At 49.5% G+C, this 22,734-nt stretch overlaps 3 non-coding genes across 3 annotated transcripts; 1 reads left to right on the forward strand and 2 right to left on the reverse strand.

The window, feature by feature from the left end:
• Positions 1-11,893: 11,893 nt before the first annotated feature.
• On the forward strand, positions 11,894-11,966 carry TRNAV-CAC (transfer RNA valine (anticodon CAC)). The gene has a single exon. It is a non-coding gene; the product is annotated as a tRNA-Val (tRNA).
• A 296-nt stretch (positions 11,967-12,262) lies between these two features.
• TRNAQ-UUG (transfer RNA glutamine (anticodon UUG)) lies at positions 12,263-12,334 on the reverse strand. The gene has a single exon. It is a non-coding gene; the product is annotated as a tRNA-Gln (tRNA).
• A 4,544-nt stretch (positions 12,335-16,878) lies between these two features.
• TRNAA-UGC (transfer RNA alanine (anticodon UGC)) lies at positions 16,879-16,950 on the reverse strand. The gene has a single exon. It is a non-coding gene; the product is annotated as a tRNA-Ala (tRNA).
• Positions 16,951-22,734: the final 5,784 nt, after the last annotated feature.

The following is a 22,734-nucleotide window of genomic DNA, read 5'->3' on the forward strand; positions in this document are numbered from 1 at the left end:
AGAATATCGATTTTCAGGGATTACAGCTGGCTTCACTAGCAGGAATATGTGTCACTGGTGTTGTGCCACAGAGGGCCGATCCAATAGCAAAGCACCACCACGTGACTGCTTGGCACCATGTGCTGCTGCTTTTAAACAAGCACTGGCAATGCCAACAGTTTGGACTTTTATCTAGGCCTGGGAAAGGCACTTGCCAGGCACCACCCTAGTGGTATTAACTGGCCACTGATGGTACCAGCAGCAAAATGGTGTGTGTACCTGGGTATCTAATAATAGTGCCGGCAAACGTCTAATACTTAAATCTTAAAACACAAGCCATCACAGTAGGCTTTGTCAATGCATGTTTTTATCAAGACTTCAGTGAAGGACACGCATGGTGCTTGTGAATGTAGACTTGGTTACGACATTTTAATTACACCGGTGGCACTTTACTCCTGCAATTAAGACATTAGCCCTCAGAAGACTGCTTTGAAAAAACACTGGCAGACATTTCGAGTGCAAAGCTAGATGGTAAGTCTTGATTAAAGTTAACTCAAAGAGTTCCCATAATTAGGAGTTTTGGGTCTGGAGGGGCAGGACTGGGTGGGAATGGCCACATGGCCATGGCAGTCAATGGGTGGGCAAATAACTAAACAACACTTACAAGCTTTGGTTCCCTCCTCAGATGCCTTTTTCCCCGATCTGGACTCTAATGCAATAGTTTCAGCATATAGGTGGGTGCCACCTAATAGCCCAAAGTAATAAAGGATCTAGGTGGCAACAGTGTCTGCCTCTCAGTGCTGGCACACTTAGGTGAGTGAGGGGAGGTGGCAGGCCCGTCTAGGGTCTGCCGCTGCCCACATCCTCTTCCTCTCTGTCCCATCCACCAAGTTATCTTTTTTTTATTTATTTTTTTACTTTTATTTATTTAGCTTGGCAGCACAGGAACAGGTGAGCTACATACAGGACAAGTATAATCAGAGCAATGCAGGTAATACAAACATATAAAGCAAATTCAAAACCAGTTTGTGCACATGTGGCAGACATCCAAGGTGGGTGTGGGGGCAGTGAGTGAACAATTCCGGAGGTTGTGCGGGAATAGCAGGGGGAGAGGACTGGAGATGTAGAGTCCGAGGCAGAATCAATGGGAGCCATGTATGAACGAAACCTTGACCAAACATCTCTGGGTCTTTAGTGGGTTGGCTGTTGTATAGCCCAGGATTCTTCGGTGTCCGATGCCCATGTGACCGCCCTGAGCCACTGTGCATGGGTGGGTGTGGTAGGCCGAAGCCAGCAGAGTAAAATAGAGCGTACAGCAAGTGGCATGCAAAGTCCAGCCAGGTTTTTGGAATCTCAGCGGAGCTCAGAAAAGTCATGGAAAAGACAACTCATTGGGGATAGGGTAATAGGGTGATCGAGGATAGCTGACATAGTAGCACATACTGCGCTCCAAAATTGAGTGAGACGGGGGCAGGACCAAATCATGTGGATATAGCCAGCGTTGTCGCAGCCACACCTGGGGCACCTTGGGGACAAGTCATTTGAAATGTGGTGTAGTCTGCTCGGGGTGTAGTGGTATCTGTGGTGCACCTTGAATTGGATCAATTTAAAGCGGGAGTTAAAGGATACCTGATGAATACATGCACACATTCGGGCCCATCGTTCATCTGTGATTTCGAGACCAAGGTCATCCCCCCAGGTATGTCTTAACTTGGTAAATGTAGGGGCCGATCTAGCCTGTACCAGGGTGTAGAGTCTGGAAACTTTGCCCCTCATGGGGGTGGGAGAGGTAAGCTCCGTAACTGCAGGTTCATCAGGTGGCAGCACTGGGAAACTGGGGTATTTGTGTTTAAGGATTTTCCGGAGGGGTGACTACTGAAGCCAAGCGGATGGTCTCCGCTTCAAGGACAGTGGAAGATCTGGCCACTCTATGAAGTTACCCTGTTCGAAGAAGTCCCATAGTTGTTCATATCCAGGCTCTGCCCACCGGCAAACGATGACGGGAGGTACATGTGGGACCTCCGGGAGGAAGTTCCAAAGTGGAAAGTTACCATGAAAGGGGTGGGCGATGCCTAGTAATTACCATGTTTTAGATAGGGCCAGAGAAGTAGAGGCCGCCGGGTCAAGTGAGTCTAATACCCTCGGCATGGGCGTGATAACCAGGGAGCAAATATCACGATCGCTGATCGATAGCTTTTCGAGTCTGACATGAGGTGGGGGGTCCAATGTTTTAAACAAGTGTGAAGTGTATTGGAGTTGGGACACCAGCCAGTACTTAAGGAAGTCAGGAGCACCGAAGCCGCCAACCTCCATCGGGATGGTCAAGGTCTTGAGTTTAAGCCGGACCATGTCTGAGTGCCAAAGAAAGGTATTAAGGGTACGAGTCAGCACCCGGAAGAACCAGCCGCTCGGCCACTGGGGGATATTGGCGAACCTGTACAGAAGCTGGGGTAATACTACCATTTTTAGTATCCCTATCCTGCCGGCAAGTGAGATCGGGAGCCTACTCCAGCGACTTTTGTCGTAAGGCTAGTGAGGTATTTTTGGTAGTTCTCTTCAAAAACCTGTTCGAATCGGCGAGACACTACTATGCCCAGGTAGGTAAAGCTTGACTGGGCCCATGTGAATCGCTGGGTATCAGGAGGGGGGCGTGTGCAGGCAGTGAGCGGCAAAAGGGTAGATTTAGAGCAATTTACTTTGAGGCCAGAAACTTGTCCAAAAAGGATATCTTCCAATATCGGAGCCAAATTGGTGTCGGGGGAACGGATGAAGAGAAGGGCATCATCAGCATACAGGGATACTATGTCCGCGAAAGGTTCCATCTCTATGGCAAAGACCAGAGGAGAGAAGGGACAGCCCTGCCTAGTGCCCCTAGTTATTTGGAAAAGGGGGGAGCATCGGTCCTCAGTACGAACCCTGGCCACTGGGTTGGAGTACAGCAGCCCGACCCAGGAAAGGAAGCGGGGCAGAATTTGCATTTTTTAAGAACCCGCCAGAGATTCTCCCACGAGACAGAATCGAAGGCTTTTTGCATATCGAGTGCCACTGCTACTGCATGCAGATTTGGGTTAATCCTGCTTATAATGTTGAAGAGACGCCTCAGGTTCAGAGAGGTGGAGCGTCCCGGAATAAATCCCGCTTGATCGGGGTGAATGATATGCGGCATGTAGGGGGCAAGGCGTAGGGCTAGTAATTTGGCGTACCCGTTGATAAGCGAGAGTGGACTATAAGAGCAGCATTGAGTGGGGGGTTTACCGGGCTTCAGCAAAACGGTTATTGTGGCTTCACAGAGCGAAGGGGGAAACAGACCTACCTCCACTGATTCCTCCCAGAGGGCCATTAGGCGAGGGAGTAGGAGTGATTTGAAGTGTTAATAGAATTCAACGGGAATGCCATCTGAGCCTGGGGATTTCCCTGATGAGAGTGAGTCTATGGCATCCAAGAATTCCCCGGTGGTGAATGGATTCTCGAGACATCCAATGGTCTCAGGGGAGAGGATCGAGAGGGGAAGCTTATCTAGGGAAGACTAGATCTCCGCTGTCGGGACATTGTCTGCATTGGCATATAGGGATTCGTAGAAAGAGAGGAATTCAGAGTTAATATCTTGCAGGGACGTGGCTAGGGTACCATCGGGTCTCTCCACTCCAGGGATGGGAGGGGCACCAAATTCTCGGTGGAGAAGCCTGGCCAGAAGATGGCCTGGGCGTTGACACTCGCCGTATTTCCTCGCAAGTCCCGGGCTGTCCAGGAACCTCAGTTCGCGGTCCGCAAGAAAACGGAATGTGTCAAGTTCCGTACCGATTGATGCCAGGAGTTCCGGAGTTTGGTGTAGCGAGCATTGAGCTTCCAGTGCGGACAGCATGGCTTTGCTTTCAGCAATATTTCTGTGAATTGTTTTAAGGATGCTGTTCTCCTTAGACAGGGCAATACCTCTTATATAAGCTTTGAAAGATTCCCAGAGGGTGGCCTGTGAGGACACTGTGTTGGTGTTAATTTCGAAGAACTCCTCAATGGCGGTCTCCAGCTCTGAGCTGAAGACGGGGTCGAGGAGAGAGTGAGGTTTCATTATCCAGTGTCTGCTGCGGTCACGATCCGGGCCCCAACAAAGGGTAATAGTCACCGGTGAATGAACAGAGAGGGTTCTGGGAAGGATCGATAGGTGAGATATGTTCCTTATAAGTATGTCACACACTAGCCATCTATCGATTCAGGAATATGAGTCATGCACCGAAGAGTAGAAGGAGTAGGAGCGGGAGTCGGGATAGAGAAGCCTCCATGCGTCCACCAGGGAAAGACTGGGGAGAGATGACAGTGTAGTGTAGGCTGCTTTGGAAAGTCGGCGAGGTCTGAAGCCGTATCTGTCAAGGTCTACGTCAAATATCGTATTAAAATCACCTCCCCAGAGGATTATTGTTAGCAGGAAGCTGTCAAGGAGAGACGTGAGATGTGAATAGAACTCCAGGTCGTCGATATTGGATCCATAGATGTTTAATAGGACCACCTCCTTATTCTGCAGACTACCATGGACTAACACATATCTGCCCAGGGGGTCGATCTGTGTAGATATGGGGTTAAATTTAAGGCTCCTGTGAATTAGAGTCATAACTCCCCGGCTTTGGGTAGAATAATTAGTAAAGTACCTCTGAGGGCCCCACATTTTGGCAAATCTTTCACAATACTCGGTGTAGGCGTGCGTTTCTTGTAAAAACAGTATTTTGACCCAATGGCGTTTGGCCTGAAGCTGTAGTTGTTTCATCTTCTTATAGTTTCCCAGCCCCCGCACATTCCAACTCATGAATGTCAAGTTATCCTCAGTTGACAGTCCAGAGGTGGTCATTAGAAGTGACGGATTAACGGGGTGGTGCTCCCCATGATCGGTGCACCATTTGATCAGCCTTGCAATAATAACTGAACAATATTGCCCCATACTCTACCTCCCCTGTGGATACCAAGCCTTTTTTAACATAAAACCCAACAACGCCCACCCCCTCCGACGTCCCGCCCCCAAACAAACAGAGGAATGACAACCCCATGCCCAAACAACCAAATCCAAACCAATGGCATCAACGCCGGGGGGCCTGTGAGCTGGCCTGGCGGCGGTGCTCCGGACCGGAAGGCAATTTAAGGATAAGCATGGTGCCTAGTGATGACATCTTGTGCCACCCGGGTAGGACTCCACCTGGGTGGAAAGGGCATGATCGCAAAATATAGAAACAATTTTCTCACGTATGGGGGAAGTAGCCCCCTAATCAATCAACTAGACCAGGAAGGTGACTGAATTTAACAGCAACTAATAGAGTAAACTAGCAACAGTGGATGAGCGCTGCGGAGAGAAATTGAACCAGAGAGGCGTTCAGTGATAACTACGAGAGTCTCCCATGGGATTATGAGGCCAGCCCTAAGGACCAGAACATACATGTCATAGACCGAAAAACTCGAGTAGGCGGAAGACAGCCCCTTCTCACGCTCATCCACCGGGTAGACATTTCTGTACCAAGTCGGAGTCCCAAATCATGAACAATCAGCCAATAAACATAACATTGACAATGTGTGTTTCAAAAGGGGGTCAGCCGGGGAAATGTTCATCGATAAATCTGGAGGCCTCCTCAGGGATTGTGAAGAAGTAGACCTGGTTGGAATGTTCAATGCTCAATTTAGCGGGGTATAACATGGAGTATTTGACCTGCAGGTCTCGAAGCCTCCTCTTTACTGCCAGGAAGGTTTTGCGTTCACGTTGGACTGCCACCGAGAAATCAGGATATAGATGGATCCTGGCAGCGCCCAGAATGAGTTCACCCTTGGCTCTAGCCGGCCTGAGCAGGGCGTCACGGTCACGGAAGTTTAGAACTCTACCTATAATGGGTCGTAGTGGTGCGCCCGGTCTGGGCTTTGCAGTGAGGGCACGGTGGGCTCTCTCGATCGCGAACTATGGGGAGAGTTTTGGAGTCTAACAATTTTAGTAGAGTGCACTCTAAGTAATCCTCCATGGGTACCTTTATGCCATCTTCGGGTACTCCGATAATGCGGAGGTTGTTACGTCTCCAGCGTGATTCGAGGTCCTCGTTCTTTTTCTCAACCTCGGCGACACGGCCAGAAAGTGTGGAGACCTCCGCCCTTAGAGAGCTCAAGTTATCCTTGGTGGTACTCACTCGTGTCTCGATCTCGGCAACCCGGCCGTCGGTCCTCTCCATATGAGCCTTGATAGAGGATATAGTGCCATTCATGTCGTCAAGCTCTCTGTGGAGCGTGGTGAACACCTCCCGGATGTATTCCATCATTTTTTGAGCGTCTGCCGGGTCCGAGGTCGAGGGGTTAGATGGTTCCTACCCGGACACCTCCCCCACCGGCCCCAACGGGGTTTTTGTGAAAATGTTAATTGAGCATTGCTTCTTTCCAGCTCCCTTGGTCATGGCACCAGGCGGAGGGTGGGCCCGAAGGCCTGGGCGGGCGGCAGGAGTGTCGAGGCAGGTCGGGAGGCAGAGGGCAGGACACAGAGGATGGTCGGACAGGCTATTCAGAACATTCGGGCGCCCAGAGGACGACAGGGTTGAAGTGGAAAGTAGTGCTGTAATAGGATGTGGAGTCTCTGGTCACCACTGCCCGCCAGTTCGCAGGTCCGGGGGGGATCTCCCTGGCCGGCAGTGGTATGAGGGCACTGAGTGGTCAGTGAGTGGATCCCCTGGTGTCGACCGCCCCGAAGATCACGGGTGAAGGCCAAGAACCGGAGATCAGTGTGCCGTGACAGGGGTGGAAGTAGGAGCAGCTATGGGCACTGATGTGGTTGAGCAAACTGGGGAGTCCACTTCCTGTGTCGGAGGAGAGGTCCGCCAAGGCTCCCAGCAAGGCAGTGGTGGACCACAGAGGGGTTAGCAGGACGCCCACGGCCAGGCAGCGAGGAGACAGTCACTGCAGGGGTCTTCGATCCCAGTATATCCAAGTAAAGCAGAGGGTCCAGTCACTGCGCGCCGCGGTAGGGGGGACCAGCCTGGTGCACCACTAACCATGGTCTGTGTGGTGTCCCAACTGATATATGTGGCGCAATGAGCGGGAGGTGTATCACCACGGCGAATACCCCATGCAGGCACTACGGTGGAGAGCAGTAGGATCCACACCAAGAGAAGAGGTCCCAATCCAAGGGCCAGCAGCGGGCAGCGTGTGCCAACACCTAAGTGGTGCACGGGTTAATAGATGACGGCGCCCGAGGAGTCTGTGTCCCCCCCGACAGGGCCCACCAGGTCGCGTTAGGAGCGGGGGCCCTGTGCGTCTGGCAGGGTAGCAGGGCAGCGGAGCGTGACGACAGCCACAGTGGGTCCCGGCACAGAAGGTCCAGGTTCCGGTCGTGAGTCCAGGGAGGGAGGCGACGCGTGCCAGCACCGGCAGCACTACAGTGCGGATGGGCAGAGTGTCTGGTGGGACCCGAAGGGACTCACCGCAGTAGCCAGGAGCGGGAGCGTCCCGCAATCCGGTCCTAGAACAGGAAGCCTCCTCTCCGGATCCACAAGAGGCACTGATAGGCAGCACGCCGCCCTGGGAGAGGCGGCGGAGCAACAGCTCTACATTTGGGGTTGCACCCCGGGGTCCAGTCAGGGGGCTGGTGTCTGCGCACAGGCCGCAACGGTTCCTCGAGGAGTGGGGAGAAGGTGACGCCGCACCGCACAGTGCCCCTCCCCCCAGTAGGCCCCGGATCCTCAGAGTCAAGCCAAATGACTCTGGAGCAGAGGAGCGGGGCAGAACGGCGCCAGCTCCCGGCCCAATTTCAAAGCACTGGATCTCTGCGATAGGGTTGATTCAGGACGCGGGGTTCGAGCAGCACACGCCCGGGTCCTGCAGCAATTTAATAGGGTGGCTGGCCCAGGTTTTAATAGGGCACCAAAGGAGGATTCAAACAGGAAGGCGCCCCACGAAGCGGAGTTCACAATCAGGCGGCCATCTTCTATGAGAGCTACAGCGCCCCCCTCCCCAACCAAGTTATCTGAGTTGTGATGTGATAGAGATGCACAGAGGGATACAGAGAAAAAAAAGATTTCAGTACAGGGAGACAGGATTCAGAATGAGAAGGCAAAAGAGTGGGGACATAATTGAAGAATGCATGAGGAAATAAAGTGGACTGAACTGGAAAACAAAAGGGATTTATACTGAATGGTAAGTGTTATTACTTGGCTAGACTAGCTAATTTGGTTGCATCCTGCCTGAAGCTATTTTCTGACATGGCATTGCATTTTTACTGGCATCAAGGGTAAATTAAAGCCAGTATGATGAGCGTTCCTATATCGCTATACTGGCATATATGGGTGCAGCCAGTCGTGACATGTTTTCTTATTGTGGCATGGCATTTTTACTGACAACGTCAGCAGGACTATGTTCTTATGTATGGATACTGGCATATAAGGGCAAACCACATCAAGGATAGTGGCCCATCACAGCCTCTGAGCGACTAGATCTCATTGCAGTACACTTGCTGTGGAAGCAGACACATGCATGTATGTACGCATGTACAAATGCGTAGACTGTGGCTAGTGTCTGCACTTTGCACAACCACATACACACTCTAATTTCACTTTCTTCTATCATTGGGCTTTGGTAGCTCTGCACTAGTGGTGGAGTTATGAGCTATTAATCCGCGGATTTATGTGCCTCTATTGCTCTTCTTAGGTACTCCTCCACTTATCGATGCTCCATGGAATGTGTCCCTGTTGAGTCTAGCATGATCTCTAGATTAAAAACTGTTACATAGTACCCACTGAACCCTTGCTTTTCAGCTCTTTTGTCTCATCACAAGTATAATCATCCAACCGATTCTTGAGGCCCTGCTTCGCTGTAGCTGTTCCAGGAGACACCTGGTCCTTTGCAAAAGAATAGTGCGAAAACCGTACAGAAACATCTGACCTCTTGAAGACTGGTGTGCACCTTACTTCCTCCCACTTTCCGGCAGGAGATTTATTTATTGATTACGGTAGCGCCACCCACGCTGCAGCATCGCGCTCTCCCTCTGTAAGGCGGCAGAGGTCCCTTAGCATCTACTCTCTTCTTGGGGCACATTTCTTCTGACCGGCGGCGGATGCCGCCTCTTCTGCATTTTACTTTTGCAGCGGATGCTGCTTCATGCGTGTTCTGGTTTGGAGCTGCTATCGCGGAGCTGGGCACTTTCTCCCTCGGCGGGAGCAGGCAAAACACTTGATGGCCGATGCCGCAGTGCTGCAGGCTGACCCGCACTCCGGCTGCACAAGCACCCTCTTCACACACGGCTGCGGCCAGGGAGGGTCTGCCGGTGGGTCACTGGGCATCCACTCTCTCCTTTTCTTGTGGCAGTGGGTGCTGCTTCCTTTTCTTTCTCCTGCGGGCAACAGATTGTGCTGCAGGGGTCCGTCTTCCTCGTCGCCATTGGTGGGGGGCGACAGTGGACACACGGCCAGCATCACAAGTGCTGGGGGTGCCAGCATCTTGGTAGATTGCCGGGATCACCCAGACTTTCTGTTGTTGCAGGACAGGATCCCAATGGCCCATGGGGACATGGGCCTGGGCGCACTGTGGATGCCGGGAGCATCCTGGATGGAGGGTGGCCTGGGTGGACCCAGGGCACCATGCTGAACTGGGGGGCCCCTATGGGACTCCCGAGAATGGGAACTTACCACCGTTGCTGGCACCCGTAATATCCCGGTAACACACGGATTTCAGGCACCGGTAATGGTAAGGTGAGTTTGCTGGTAGCCGGCCGGTGGCTCAGGCGGGTTACCGGCCAACTCATAATGAGGCCCAATGTCTTTTGGACTGACATACTCCTGCCCGTATTGGAAGTGAAAGAGCTTGAGGGACTGGTTAATCTTCTTTATGGCCAAAGCTGTCTGAACTGGTCAGGGTGCGGAGTAACAGCTCTCCTCTAGCCCTACACCAGCTTAGGTTTCCTAGGAGTCAGCCGTTAGTAAAACTCTATGTATGGAGCCACTGGTGATGATGGTTGACCAGCTGGGATTCTTCATGAAGCAGTGTGTGCAAGATGCCCATATTTATCTAATGGTGTCAACCGAGGAGAGCATCCGGCAGCTCAAACAACCCTCCCAGAACATTAGAGACTGGAAGAGGACAAACGCAGCCCTTCCAAGACTCAGTTCTTGTTCTATCCCTTAGCTCTGCCTGGGAGAGTTCACTTTACATATTGTTTCTGCGCCAATATATTCTACAGTTAAGTCCTGGGCTTCTTTGTGTTCCCAGACTGTCCCTTGCAAAGCATGTTGTATTCACTATCTAATCTGATGAACAAAATCTACAGCTACTGAAATGTATGTCACCTCTTTGCCTAAAGATGGTTTTAGGACAGTAGTTCAGGGACTGGTGTGATTAAGAGTGGACTGTATGAATTATCTTCTGTATTTCCACGCAAAGTCAAATCTGGCACCCCTAAGGCGGTCTAACATACTGAAGCCCTGCTTGTATATGCATTAAGGATGTTAGGTCAAATTTCTCCTGGTCACTGCGTCACAATGGGGGGCAAGCAACATGATAAATAAAGCTCTATATTGTTTTAAAAACTTTACAACTGTTCAGCCCAGTGTTTCTGTCTATTTGGATTAATTCATATTATATGTAATCAGGTCATCTAGAAGAAAAACGTTGATTCTCTATTAAAAACAAACATTAAAAAGTGGATCCTTTCCTTTTCTAAGGGGGCTTGTGCAGTGTGGAACGCATCTGAACCTGTGCTGTGCACTGTTACCGTGCACTCTGAATTCTCGTCCACCATGTTTTAAAAGACTTTTTGAGGAGTGCTCCTGCAGCTTGAATTGCAATTGGATGTTTTGGATTTATTAAGAAATTACTGTATTTGTGATTATTTAGTACGTGTATGTTGCAGTTCTCTATTTCTCTGGAAATTGCCCTCTGGTTCCTTTTGGGCGGGAAAAGTGTTCACAATACTAAATAACAATAATAAAGACAATTCCCTTGCATAAGATTGCTCAGGCCTGCTGTGGCCAGCACACAGCCATACTGCCCAGGCACCCTCTTGCAACCAACTCGTTAAAATGCCATTATCGGTCACAGGTTGATACATCTGTAGGGTTGGTCACAATATGCACAACCAGAAATACACTTCACACACGCATGCTCAAGCCCTCTAACGATATTCATTTTCTCTGAGATAAGTGATGACATTCAACCAATGGCGTTCCTGGGCTGCTGAGTTACTGGGGTGCCTTCTGGCTGCTCTGTGGTAATTGCATCGGCAGAGCCCCAAACCAACACATGGCAGAGGACACCTGGGAGACAGTCACACAGCTGTCTATTGAGTCTATGTGATGCTGGAAGCTCAAACAGGATGCATGTCTTTAAAGCACCGCATCCACGTGCTTCTCTCTGTCTTCCTCTGGCACGTGCACTGCTGTGCTATAGCCGCCATCCTGCGCCCCCTGTGTCATACTGGGCCCCCTATGTGTCGTCCTCTTTGGGTGTGTGATTCAAATTCATGTGGCTCTCTGGGCATTGCATTTTCCAGGGAAAACAATATCTCTTCTGTTGCTGATAAATCGTTCAGGTGTGTGGCGCATGGTATGAGGTGCATAGGTGGTGGTAGTGATCTAATACAGGGACACTCACCTGTGCCAGGTGCGGGCACAGGTGGTTGATGCAGCACTGGAGACAGATCCACGTTTACAAAGGATTTTGGATTGATTTGGGGCACTCAAAATGAAACAATACATTCCTTTAAAACTTCAAAAGATGGGGAGTGTCCATGGAGTAAGACATATATATTAACGGGATCTTGGTCGCAAGTTTAATCCAGTGTACAATGATCTGTCTGACTTCACTGGCATGGAAGGAGCCAGCTGGCTTAAATGTTACTGTGTTGATATGCCGTGCTTCAGCACCCCCTTCCATGCGCTATCATAATAATGGGAAAGAAAAGCACACGTACAGTTCCGTTTCCGTAGTGTAGTGGTTATCACGTTCGCCTCACACGCGAAAGGTCCCCGGTTCGAAACCGGGCGGAAACACTTTTAGCGAAAGCCTCTTTAATCCTCACTTTTCATCTTCCATAGTGAAGTCCATATGCACAACGTGATATGAACGAACACTATTTTAAAAACTATTTAGTAGCAAAATTAATACAGATTACATTTTTTATAGTGATAGTATGTAAAGAACACGGAACAAAATAAAGTCAGACGAAACTAAGACCGACTTTCGTTCATGATGTATTCGAATTGTAAATACTAGGAGCGGGAATGAATGAAATAAAGGGAAATAAAATTGAGATTCCGAAAAGCGTCTCATTTCAGTGAAAAATGTGAGGTTCCACCGAGATTTGAACTCGGATCGCTGGATTCAAAGTCCAGAGTGCTAACCATTACACCATGGAACCATACACTTAGTGCCACGGTACCCCTAATTTTTAGCTAAGCACAGGTGCCCTGAAATCTGCAGTACTACGAGATTTATGATAGCCTAATACACCCTTTCCCGATATCAGTAATTCTTAATCATTGGGACTTTGTATTATACTTATGTCTTTGTAAAGAGCTTGTCACGGAGAATGAGTACCTCAGGGAGCACTGAGCAGAGGTTGAAACCCCTTAACATATGCACCTTACCATCTCACCTGCATGGGATTTCATGACTCTTTCTTGCCTTTGGACCAGTCATAGAATACAGGCCTGGAACATTATGTTTATTCCCCATTGCCGTCATGATGCCATTCTGGAAAATGACTTGAAATGGCTGTTGCATTGGGCTCTGTTCAGAAAAGACTCTTGGGTTTTCTCCTCAATTACCATATCTCCAAGTGAGATTAGGCAATTTAGTATCTAGCACAGTCTCTGAACATTTCGAATTTTACAGCTTGTGAAAGATTGATATGATTGTATGAGTGTGGATTATACACAACAGTATGATGTGTTGGCCTTACTACAATGAAATAGGAATAATGTAAGGAATAGTTGAAAAGACTCTTGCTGGGGTGGACTGGGTTGTTGGCTCTTCTGCCGAGTACACCAGGCTGCCCCAGTGCCCACCCATTGGTCTAGCACAAAGGCAATCTCACTAGAACCCATTGCTTGGTTCAAAACGGAGTGAAGATCCCAGGCACGTACCCCATATGTTTCAGTAAAGAGCCAGCCTCCCTTTGAACCATGCCTGCTGAGCCTCCTTAAAGCCCCACATCTTGTTCCAGTAGAGATTCAGTATTCTTGGGACACCCCCACCCCCTTGCCCAGCTGCCAAGTTTTCAGTCTATGTATGTGTGACATTTACATATTTGGAATGTACTTAACTGTTGGGGGGCCGCAGGTGGACACACTGCCGGCCTCTCACGTGCTGGGGGAGCCAGCACCTTGGTAGTTTGCCAGGATCACCCGAACTTACTATTGTTGCAGGCCGGGACCATGATGGCCCATGGGGACATGGGCTTGAGGTGCCGGGGGCACTGTGGATGCCGGGAGCATCCTGGGTGGAGGGTGGCCTGGGCGGACCCAGGGCACCATGCTGATGCAGGAGGCCCAGACCAGCGAGACCTGCCGGACCGTGATCACATGGTGTGGGCCTGCAGGCCAGGGCTGGGGACTGGCAGCTGAAAATATTTAACTGTTTCCAAAATCCAGGTCTCACTCCTGCAACCTTCCTGAACCTCCCGCTCAGGACGAATTGTGTATCTCTGGTTTTGGGCTGTGGGGAGTGACATTATCTAATTCTTTTCACCAGCCGGGGCTGGAAACTGCAAACGGGGGCTGCTCTTTTTCCAGCCCTATGTGTCCACCTGCCGTGTTAGGCTAAACACGGGGCTAATTGCTCATGGTCATTTCCTCTGTAAAGAGGATGTTTCTCTGCTCGATCGTTGGTGTGACATCCATCGCTGACAAGACATAAACAAAATGGCCCCCGGGTCTCTGAAGTCACCTGGAAGGTGTGAAGAAGACCTTGCCCTTCCAATCGTGAGTCCCTCTCCCTCGGGACAGCCACCCCTTCCTGTCCTGCTGCCTTTCTCCACCTGGGTTACCTTTGCTTTGTGACCCTTGTGTTTGCCGCCCTGTGAATTGGAGTTGGAGGGGCCTTGGCCCTCCACCATGTTATTGCCTGGTGCCCTCATGCCCCCCTTTCAGGGTGGGTGTGCCATCTCTCTAACATATGACGTCGGGTGCTGCTATGCCCTCATCCCGAGCTTTAACCTGCTGTTGGCCTGGCATTTATCCTCGCCTGAAGCCCATAACAAATTAAGCCCAGGCATAATTATTTACAAAATATTAATATTCAACATGCAAGTCCACACAGACGATCAGTAGCGTACGTGCTTCAACACTTCTGTCCTCCAGCACCCAGCTCATTCTAATGCCATCAGCTCTCTTTTCAACATTGTACTACTTTTGACTGGCCGCAACGGCCAGAAGGGGTTGTCGCCCCTTCGCTGCCCCCATCCTCCTCCTCTTTGCTTCTTCTTTTTTTCTTTTAATAAAACCATGCTCTCTCAATCCGTCGTTAAAATTCAATAATATGTCTGAGCCCACCTGAGATAGGTCAACCCCATCTTTATCGTAGTATCCTGGTACACCCCAATTTATTAGGCCATCCCTAAACATTGAGAAACATGCTCCCCTGCAAAACTTTGTCATGTCCATATTCCATTTTTTCTGGCACTTCTCCACAGCCATGTGTGAATTTGCACCCCTCCATATTTATCTGGGCACGATTCTGGCCATATGAGTCCACAAGCGCCCCCTTCCTCGCTCAATGCCCAGAACGTGGCGCACATTTCCTTAAGCAGCTGCCTTCTTCCCAGCTGTGCCACATCGTTCCCCCCCAGATGGGTTATTATTGTCTCTGGAGGTCACTCTTCACCCAGTAGCGGCTCTCTGACCTCCACCCGGCAATCCATGTGGGACCTTGTCCCAGGAAGCTCTTCTTATTATGCCTCTGAAGATGTTAACACCTCCCATCAGCGTACTGGAACTCTCTACCGGGAGGTCCCCTGCGAAAGAGTGTTTCACCGGCAGCCCTGATATGACAAAGCCACTGTCACATTAGGGTGTCGATCACCAGAGTCATTTTGAAGCATGCAGACATGGATAGTGGGTGCAGTTAGAGTACCACGAGATCAGGCTTAGGTCAAGAGAGGGGTTTTACTGTTTTGGATTCTGTCAGGCCTCCCTACGCATCCTTCCCTCTCCCCACTCTCTGCAGACACAGGCACTCTATATATGACATTGGAAGACAAGGTACACATGTCATAGCAGCCTGGATTGGACACTGACTACATTCTTGTTTTGGGCCAATCTGCTGTAGAATGTTGCCTTTATAAAGGCAGGAAATGTGGTCCTCAGTTGATTCATCTTTGGATTCTCAGAAGAAGGAGAGGAAGGATTCATTGGAAATGTGTTGGGAATGGTTAGTTTATACCAAAGTTCTCTGCCATAGAGCTGAAGACAGAAGGCTTCAGGGCAGAGGCAAGCTCTACTCTCTAACCCACCCAAGGGCACATTTGGGGTGACCAGCTTGCGCAATCTAGCCAATCATTTTTGAAAAGTCTGCACTGTACCATTTGAGCACTTCGAGCGGACTCAACCTGTCTCAGCGCCCATGATCTCGTGGGACCACCAATTGAAACGGCTTGACACTGACTCGATCCAGAAAGAGCTCCAATAAGCCTGACTCGATGCTGCTGAGCCCCAATCACAATAGACATGCGCATTTGAAGAATCTTTGTCCCCCTTGTCTGCCTCGGCACCTCAGTAACTTTTAAGCCACCTTTCTTAGCCATTTAAAAGACATATCCTTGAACATTGAAATGTGCTGCTAAAATCATTGGCCAGCACCCCTGTCTTCACACTGAATGCCCCTTTATTCCCATAGTGTGTATTCTCTCCGTTTCCTTTAGAGAGGTGGGTCTTTATTGTTTTTAATTTGTTGTATGCACTGTACGTATTTCCTAAAGTTCCTGTTTTTGTAGAACCTTGGTTGGGCATTTATTCATGTTGGTACCACCATACTATTGGTGTTTGTGTGCAAATGTAACAGCTCAAACGCCTCAGAAAGAATTTAGACTGCCCTTTGCCACAGTTACCAAAAGAGGCATAGGGGGTATACCTGTCGGGTGTATCGGCTTCCCCTTTATGACTGCGCTCATTGCTGGTTTAGTAGCAGTCTGGGGCTGAGTAGGTGTTTTGGACACTACTCACCCCTGTGCTCCTACAGAGCAATAGTCATTTCGTCACCCCGAATGTAAAATTTTCTGTTATGCCCCAGCAAGGTTTGTGCCATACAAAACACAATACATACATGCAATAAAACATGCCTGTGCTATGCTATAAGATCCTTGTGCACTGCCACAGTGAGGCGTTATGTATTGCCGTATGCTGAAATGAATGTACTACTGCTTGCAGACGGCGGCGAATCAAGTGCACAGTTTTACTTTGACTATGTACATGTTAAGAGCGTTGAAACAAAGTTTAAAAAAAACACATCAACGAATAGGTTATGATAATTTACAGCTATTTTTAAAGAAAACATTTAATGAATTCTATTTTTCCCTTTTAAAGAACTCCTTCGAGGCACTTCAGAGAAGTCACGTGGAATGTTTGCCTGCCCAATCCTGCCTGCTGCTGCTGCTTCCCATGATCACTTTGTTCTATGCTATCTATATTTGTCAGTCACCATCTCTCCAGGGGTTTTGTTTACTGTGAACCCCATTCGCGGTATTGCTGAGGCAGCTCCGGCTGTTTGTTGTCTAGACAGGGCCCCAGTCTGGTAATGTGAACTAGTCACAAGAAGGATAGTCTTGAAACGTGAGCGACGGAATATGTTCAATGTAGTGAGATGCGACATAAAATTATAGTCCTCTTTACCAGAAACCCAAAGAGGATGTAACAGTATATCCTTTAAATGTTGGCGTTCATGCGTACCCCAAAAAATATATGCACCTGGAGATGCCGGGGATTGAACCCGGGGCCTCATACATGCAAAGCATGCGCTCTACCACTGAGCTACATCCCCTCACCTAAAACACACCATCGTAATATCTATGCCGTCTGACCCTCGGCCCAGTAATTCTGCAAATGAAATCTAGTTTGTAGAAAAGGTTCGGCAGTGAAATCGAAAGTGATAATCGATGCAGGACCGAGATTGTTTCTGCTATAGGGACTGCTGGTGGCTGTGCTACATCCCTTTACGATAACGTTCCACTAATGTTAGAGTCGGCACGGAGTTTTTTGTATGTGGGAACTGTTTTCATTCTCTATCTCTGTTCTACTTTGGGATGTTTCCTCTTTCGCCTCGCCACAGAAATCAGAAGGAATGTGTCAGGCTTTCGTTTGCCTCCACATTCTCATCACCTGGTATAGAGCGAACTTCCCACAATCTTTCTTCTGTTTTATCTCTGTCCGCAGAATATCGATTTTCAGGGATTACAGCTGGCTTCACTAGCAGGAATATGTGTCACTGGTGTTGTGCCACAGAGGGCCGATCCAATAGCAAAGCACCACCACGTGACTGCTTGGCACCATGTGCTGCTGCTTTTAAACAAGCACTGGCAATGCCAACAGTTTGGACTTTTATCTAGGCCTGGGAAAGGCACTTGCCAGGCACCACCCTAGTGGTATTAACTGGCCACTGATGGTACCAGCAGCAAAATGGTGTGTGTACCTGGGTATCTAATAATAGTGCCGGCAAACGTCTAATACTTAAATCTTAAAACACAAGCCATCACAGTAGGCTTTGTCAATGCATGTTTTTATCAAGACTTCAGTGAAGGACACGCATGGTGCTTGTGAATGTAGACTTGGTTACGACATTTTAATTACACCGGTGGCACTTTACTCCTGCAATTAAGACATTAGCCCTCAGAAGACTGCTTTGAAAAAACACTGGCAGACATTTCGAGTGCAAAGCTAGATGGTAAGTCTTGATTAAAGTTAACTCAAAGAGTTCCCATAATTAGGAGTTTTGGGTCTGGAGGGGCAGGACTGGGTGGGAATGGCCACATGGCCATGGCAGTCAATGGGTGGGCAAATAACTAAACAACACTTACAAGCTTTGGTTCCCTCCTCAGATGCCTTTTTCCCCGATCTGGACTCTAATGCAATAGTTTCAGCATATAGGTGGGTGCCACCTAATAGCCCAAAGTAATAAAGGATCTAGGTGGCAACAGTGTCTGCCTCTCAGTGCTGGCACACTTAGGTGAGTGAGGGGAGGTGGCAGGCCCGTCTAGGGTCTGCCGCTGCCCACATCCTCTTCCTCTCTGTCCCATCCACCAAGTTATCTTTTTTTTATTTATTTTTTTACTTTTATTTATTTAGCTTGGCAGCACAGGAACAGGTGAGCTACATACAGGACAAGTATAATCAGAGCAATGCAGGTAATACAAACATATAAAGCAAATTCAAAACCAGTTTGTGCACATGTGGCAGACATCCAAGGTGGGTGTGGGGGCAGTGAGTGAACAATTCCGGAGGTTGTGCGGGAATAGCAGGGGGAGAGGACTGGAGATGTAGAGTCCGAGGCAGAATCAATGGGAGCCATGTATGAACGAAACCTTGACCAAACATCTCTGGGTCTTTAGTGGGTTGGCTGTTGTATAGCCCAGGATTCTTCGGTGTCCGATGCCCATGTGACCGCCCTGAGCCACTGTGCATGGGTGGGTGTGGTAGGCCGAAGCCAGCAGAGTAAAATAGAGCGTACAGCAAGTGGCATGCAAAGTCCAGCCAGGTTTTTGGAATCTCAGCGGAGCTCAGAAAAGTCATGGAAAAGACAACTCATTGGGGATAGGGTAATAGGGTGATCGAGGATAGCTGACATAGTAGCACATACTGCGCTCCAAAATTGAGTGAGACGGGGGCAGGACCAAATCATGTGGATATAGCCAGCGTTGTCGCAGCCACACCTGGGGCACCTTGGGGACAAGTCATTTGAAATGTGGTGTAGTCTGCTCGGGGTGTAGTGGTATCTGTGGTGCACCTTGAATTGGATCAATTTAAAGCGGGAGTTAAAGGATACCTGATGAATACATGCACACATTCGGGCCCATCGTTCATCTGTGATTTCGAGACCAAGGTCATCCCCCCAGGTATGTCTTAACTTGGTAAATGTAGGGGCCGATCTAGCCTGTACCAGGGTGTAGAGTCTGGAAACTTTGCCCCTCATGGGGGTGGGAGAGGTAAGCTCCGTAACTGCAGGTTCATCAGGTGGCAGCACTGGGAAACTGGGGTATTTGTGTTTAAGGATTTTCCGGAGGGGTGACTACTGAAGCCAAGCGGATGGTCTCCGCTTCAAGGACAGTGGAAGATCTGGCCACTCTATGAAGTTACCCTGTTCGAAGAAGTCCCATAGTTGTTCATATCCAGGCTCTGCCCACCGGCAAACGATGACGGGAGGTACATGTGGGACCTCCGGGAGGAAGTTCCAAAGTGGAAAGTTACCATGAAAGGGGTGGGCGATGCCTAGTAATTACCATGTTTTAGATAGGGCCAGAGAAGTAGAGGCCGCCGGGTCAAGTGAGTCTAATACCCTCGGCATGGGCGTGATAACCAGGGAGCAAATATCACGATCGCTGATCGATAGCTTTTCGAGTCTGACATGAGGTGGGGGGTCCAATGTTTTAAACAAGTGTGAAGTGTATTGGAGTTGGGACACCAGCCAGTACTTAAGGAAGTCAGGAGCACCGAAGCCGCCAACCTCCATCGGGATGGTCAAGGTCTTGAGTTTAAGCCGGACCATGTCTGAGTGCCAAAGAAAGGTATTAAGGGTACGAGTCAGCACCCGGAAGAACCAGCCGCTCGGCCACTGGGGGATATTGGCGAACCTGTACAGAAGCTGGGGTAATACTACCATTTTTAGTATCCCTATCCTGCCGGCAAGTGAGATCGGGAGCCTACTCCAGCGACTTTTGTCGTAAGGCTAGTGAGGTATTTTTGGTAGTTCTCTTCAAAAACCTGTTCGAATCGGCGAGACACTACTATGCCCAGGTAGGTAAAGCTTGACTGGGCCCATGTGAATCGCTGGGTATCAGGAGGGGGGCGTGTGCAGGCAGTGAGCGGCAAAAGGGTAGATTTAGAGCAATTTACTTTGAGGCCAGAAACTTGTCCAAAAAGGATATCTTCCAATATCGGAGCCAAATTGGTGTCGGGGGAACGGATGAAGAGAAGGGCATCATCAGCATACAGGGATACTATGTCCGCGAAAGGTTCCATCTCTATGGCAAAGACCAGAGGAGAGAAGGGACAGCCCTGCCTAGTGCCCCTAGTTATTTGGAAAAGGGGGGAGCATCGGTCCTCAGTACGAACCCTGGCCACTGGGTTGGAGTACAGCAGCCCGACCCAGGAAAGGAAGCGGGGCAGAATTTGCATTTTTTAAGAACCCGCCAGAGATTCTCCCACGAGACAGAATCGAAGGCTTTTTGCATATCGAGTGCCACTGCTACTGCATGCAGATTTGGGTTAATCCTGCTTATAATGTTGAAGAGACGCCTCAGGTTCAGAGAGGTGGAGCGTCCCGGAATAAATCCCGCTTGATCGGGGTGAATGATATGCGGCATGTAGGGGGCAAGGCGTAGGGCTAGTAATTTGGCGTACCCGTTGATAAGCGAGAGTGGACTATAAGAGCAGCATTGAGTGGGGGGTTTACCGGGCTTCAGCAAAACGGTTATTGTGGCTTCACAGAGCGAAGGGGGAAACAGACCTACCTCCACTGATTCCTCCCAGAGGGCCATTAGGCGAGGGAGTAGGAGTGATTTGAAGTGTTAATAGAATTCAACGGGAATGCCATCTGAGCCTGGGGATTTCCCTGATGAGAGTGAGTCTATGGCATCCAAGAATTCCCCGGTGGTGAATGGATTCTCGAGACATCCAATGGTCTCAGGGGAGAGGATCGAGAGGGGAAGCTTATCTAGGGAAGACTAGATCTCCGCTGTCGGGACATTGTCTGCATTGGCATATAGGGATTCGTAGAAAGAGAGGAATTCAGAGTTAATATCTTGCAGGGACGTGGCTAGGGTACCATCGGGTCTCTCCACTCCAGGGATGGGAGGGGCACCAAATTCTCGGTGGAGAAGCCTGGCCAGAAGATGGCCTGGGCGTTGACACTCGCCGTATTTCCTCGCAAGTCCCGGGCTGTCCAGGAACCTCAGTTCGCGGTCCGCAAGAAAACGGAATGTGTCAAGTTCCGTACCGATTGATGCCAGGAGTTCCGGAGTTTGGTGTAGCGAGCATTGAGCTTCCAGTGCGGACAGCATGGCTTTGCTTTCAGCAATATTTCTGTGAATTGTTTTAAGGATGCTGTTCTCCTTAGACAGGGCAATACCTCTTATATAAGCTTTGAAAGATTCCCAGAGGGTGGCCTGTGAGGACACTGTGTTGGTGTTAATTTCGAAGAACTCCTCAATGGCGGTCTCCAGCTCTGAGCTGAAGACGGGGTCGAGGAGAGAGTGAGGTTTCATTATCCAGTGTCTGCTGCGGTCACGATCCGGGCCCCAACAAAGGGTAATAGTCACCGGTGAATGAACAGAGAGGGTTCTGGGAAGGATCGATAGGTGAGATATGTTCCTTATAAGTATGTCACACACTAGCCATCTATCGATTCAGGAATATGAGTCATGCACCGAAGAGTAGAAGGAGTAGGAGCGGGAGTCGGGATAGAGAAGCCTCCATGCGTCCACCAGGGAAAGACTGGGGAGAGATGACAGTGTAGTGTAGGCTGCTTTGGAAAGTCGGCGAGGTCTGAAGCCGTATCTGTCAAGGTCTACGTCAAATATCGTATTAAAATCACCTCCCCAGAGGATTATTGTTAGCAGGAAGCTGTCAAGGAGAGACGTGAGATGTGAATAGAACTCCAGGTCGTCGATATTGGATCCATAGATGTTTAATAGGACCACCTCCTTATTCTGCAGACTACCATGGACTAACACATATCTGCCCAGGGGGTCGATCTGTGTAGATATGGGGTTAAATTTAAGGCTCCTGTGAATTAGAGTCATAACTCCCCGGCTTTGGGTAGAATAATTAGTAAAGTACCTCTGAGGGCCCCACATTTTGGCAAATCTTTCACAATACTCGGTGTAGGCGTGCGTTTCTTGTAAAAACAGTATTTTGACCCAATGGCGTTTGGCCTGAAGCTGTAGTTGTTTCATCTTCTTATAGTTTCCCAGCCCCCGCACATTCCAACTCATGAATGTCAAGTTATCCTCAGTTGACAGTCCAGAGGTGGTCATTAGAAGTGACGGATTAACGGGGTGGTGCTCCCCATGATCGGTGCACCATTTGATCAGCCTTGCAATAATAACTGAACAATATTGCCCCATACTCTACCTCCCCTGTGGATACCAAGCCTTTTTTAACATAAAACCCAACAACGCCCACCCCCTCCGACGTCCCGCCCCCAAACAAACAGAGGAATGACAACCCCATGCCCAAACAACCAAATCCAAACCAATGGCATCAACGCCGGGGGGCCTGTGAGCTGGCCTGGCGGCGGTGCTCCGGACCGGAAGGCAATTTAAGGATAAGCATGGTGCCTAGTGATGACATCTTGTGCCACCCGGGTAGGACTCCACCTGGGTGGAAAGGGCATGATCGCAAAATATAGAAACAATTTTCTCACGTATGGGGGAAGTAGCCCCCTAATCAATCAACTAGACCAGGAAGGTGACTGAATTTAACAGCAACTAATAGAGTAAACTAGCAACAGTGGATGAGCGCTGCGGAGAGAAATTGAACCAGAGAGGCGTTCAGTGATAACTACGAGAGTCTCCCATGGGATTATGAGGCCAGCCCTAAGGACCAGAACATA

Source organism: Ambystoma mexicanum (genome assembly GCF_040938575.1).
Source record: "Ambystoma mexicanum isolate Mex_15411 chromosome 12 unlocalized genomic scaffold, UKY_AmexF1_1 Mex_chr12_unloc.2, whole genome shotgun sequence".
NCBI classification, from domain to species: domain Eukaryota; kingdom Metazoa; phylum Chordata; class Amphibia; order Caudata; family Ambystomatidae; genus Ambystoma; species Ambystoma mexicanum.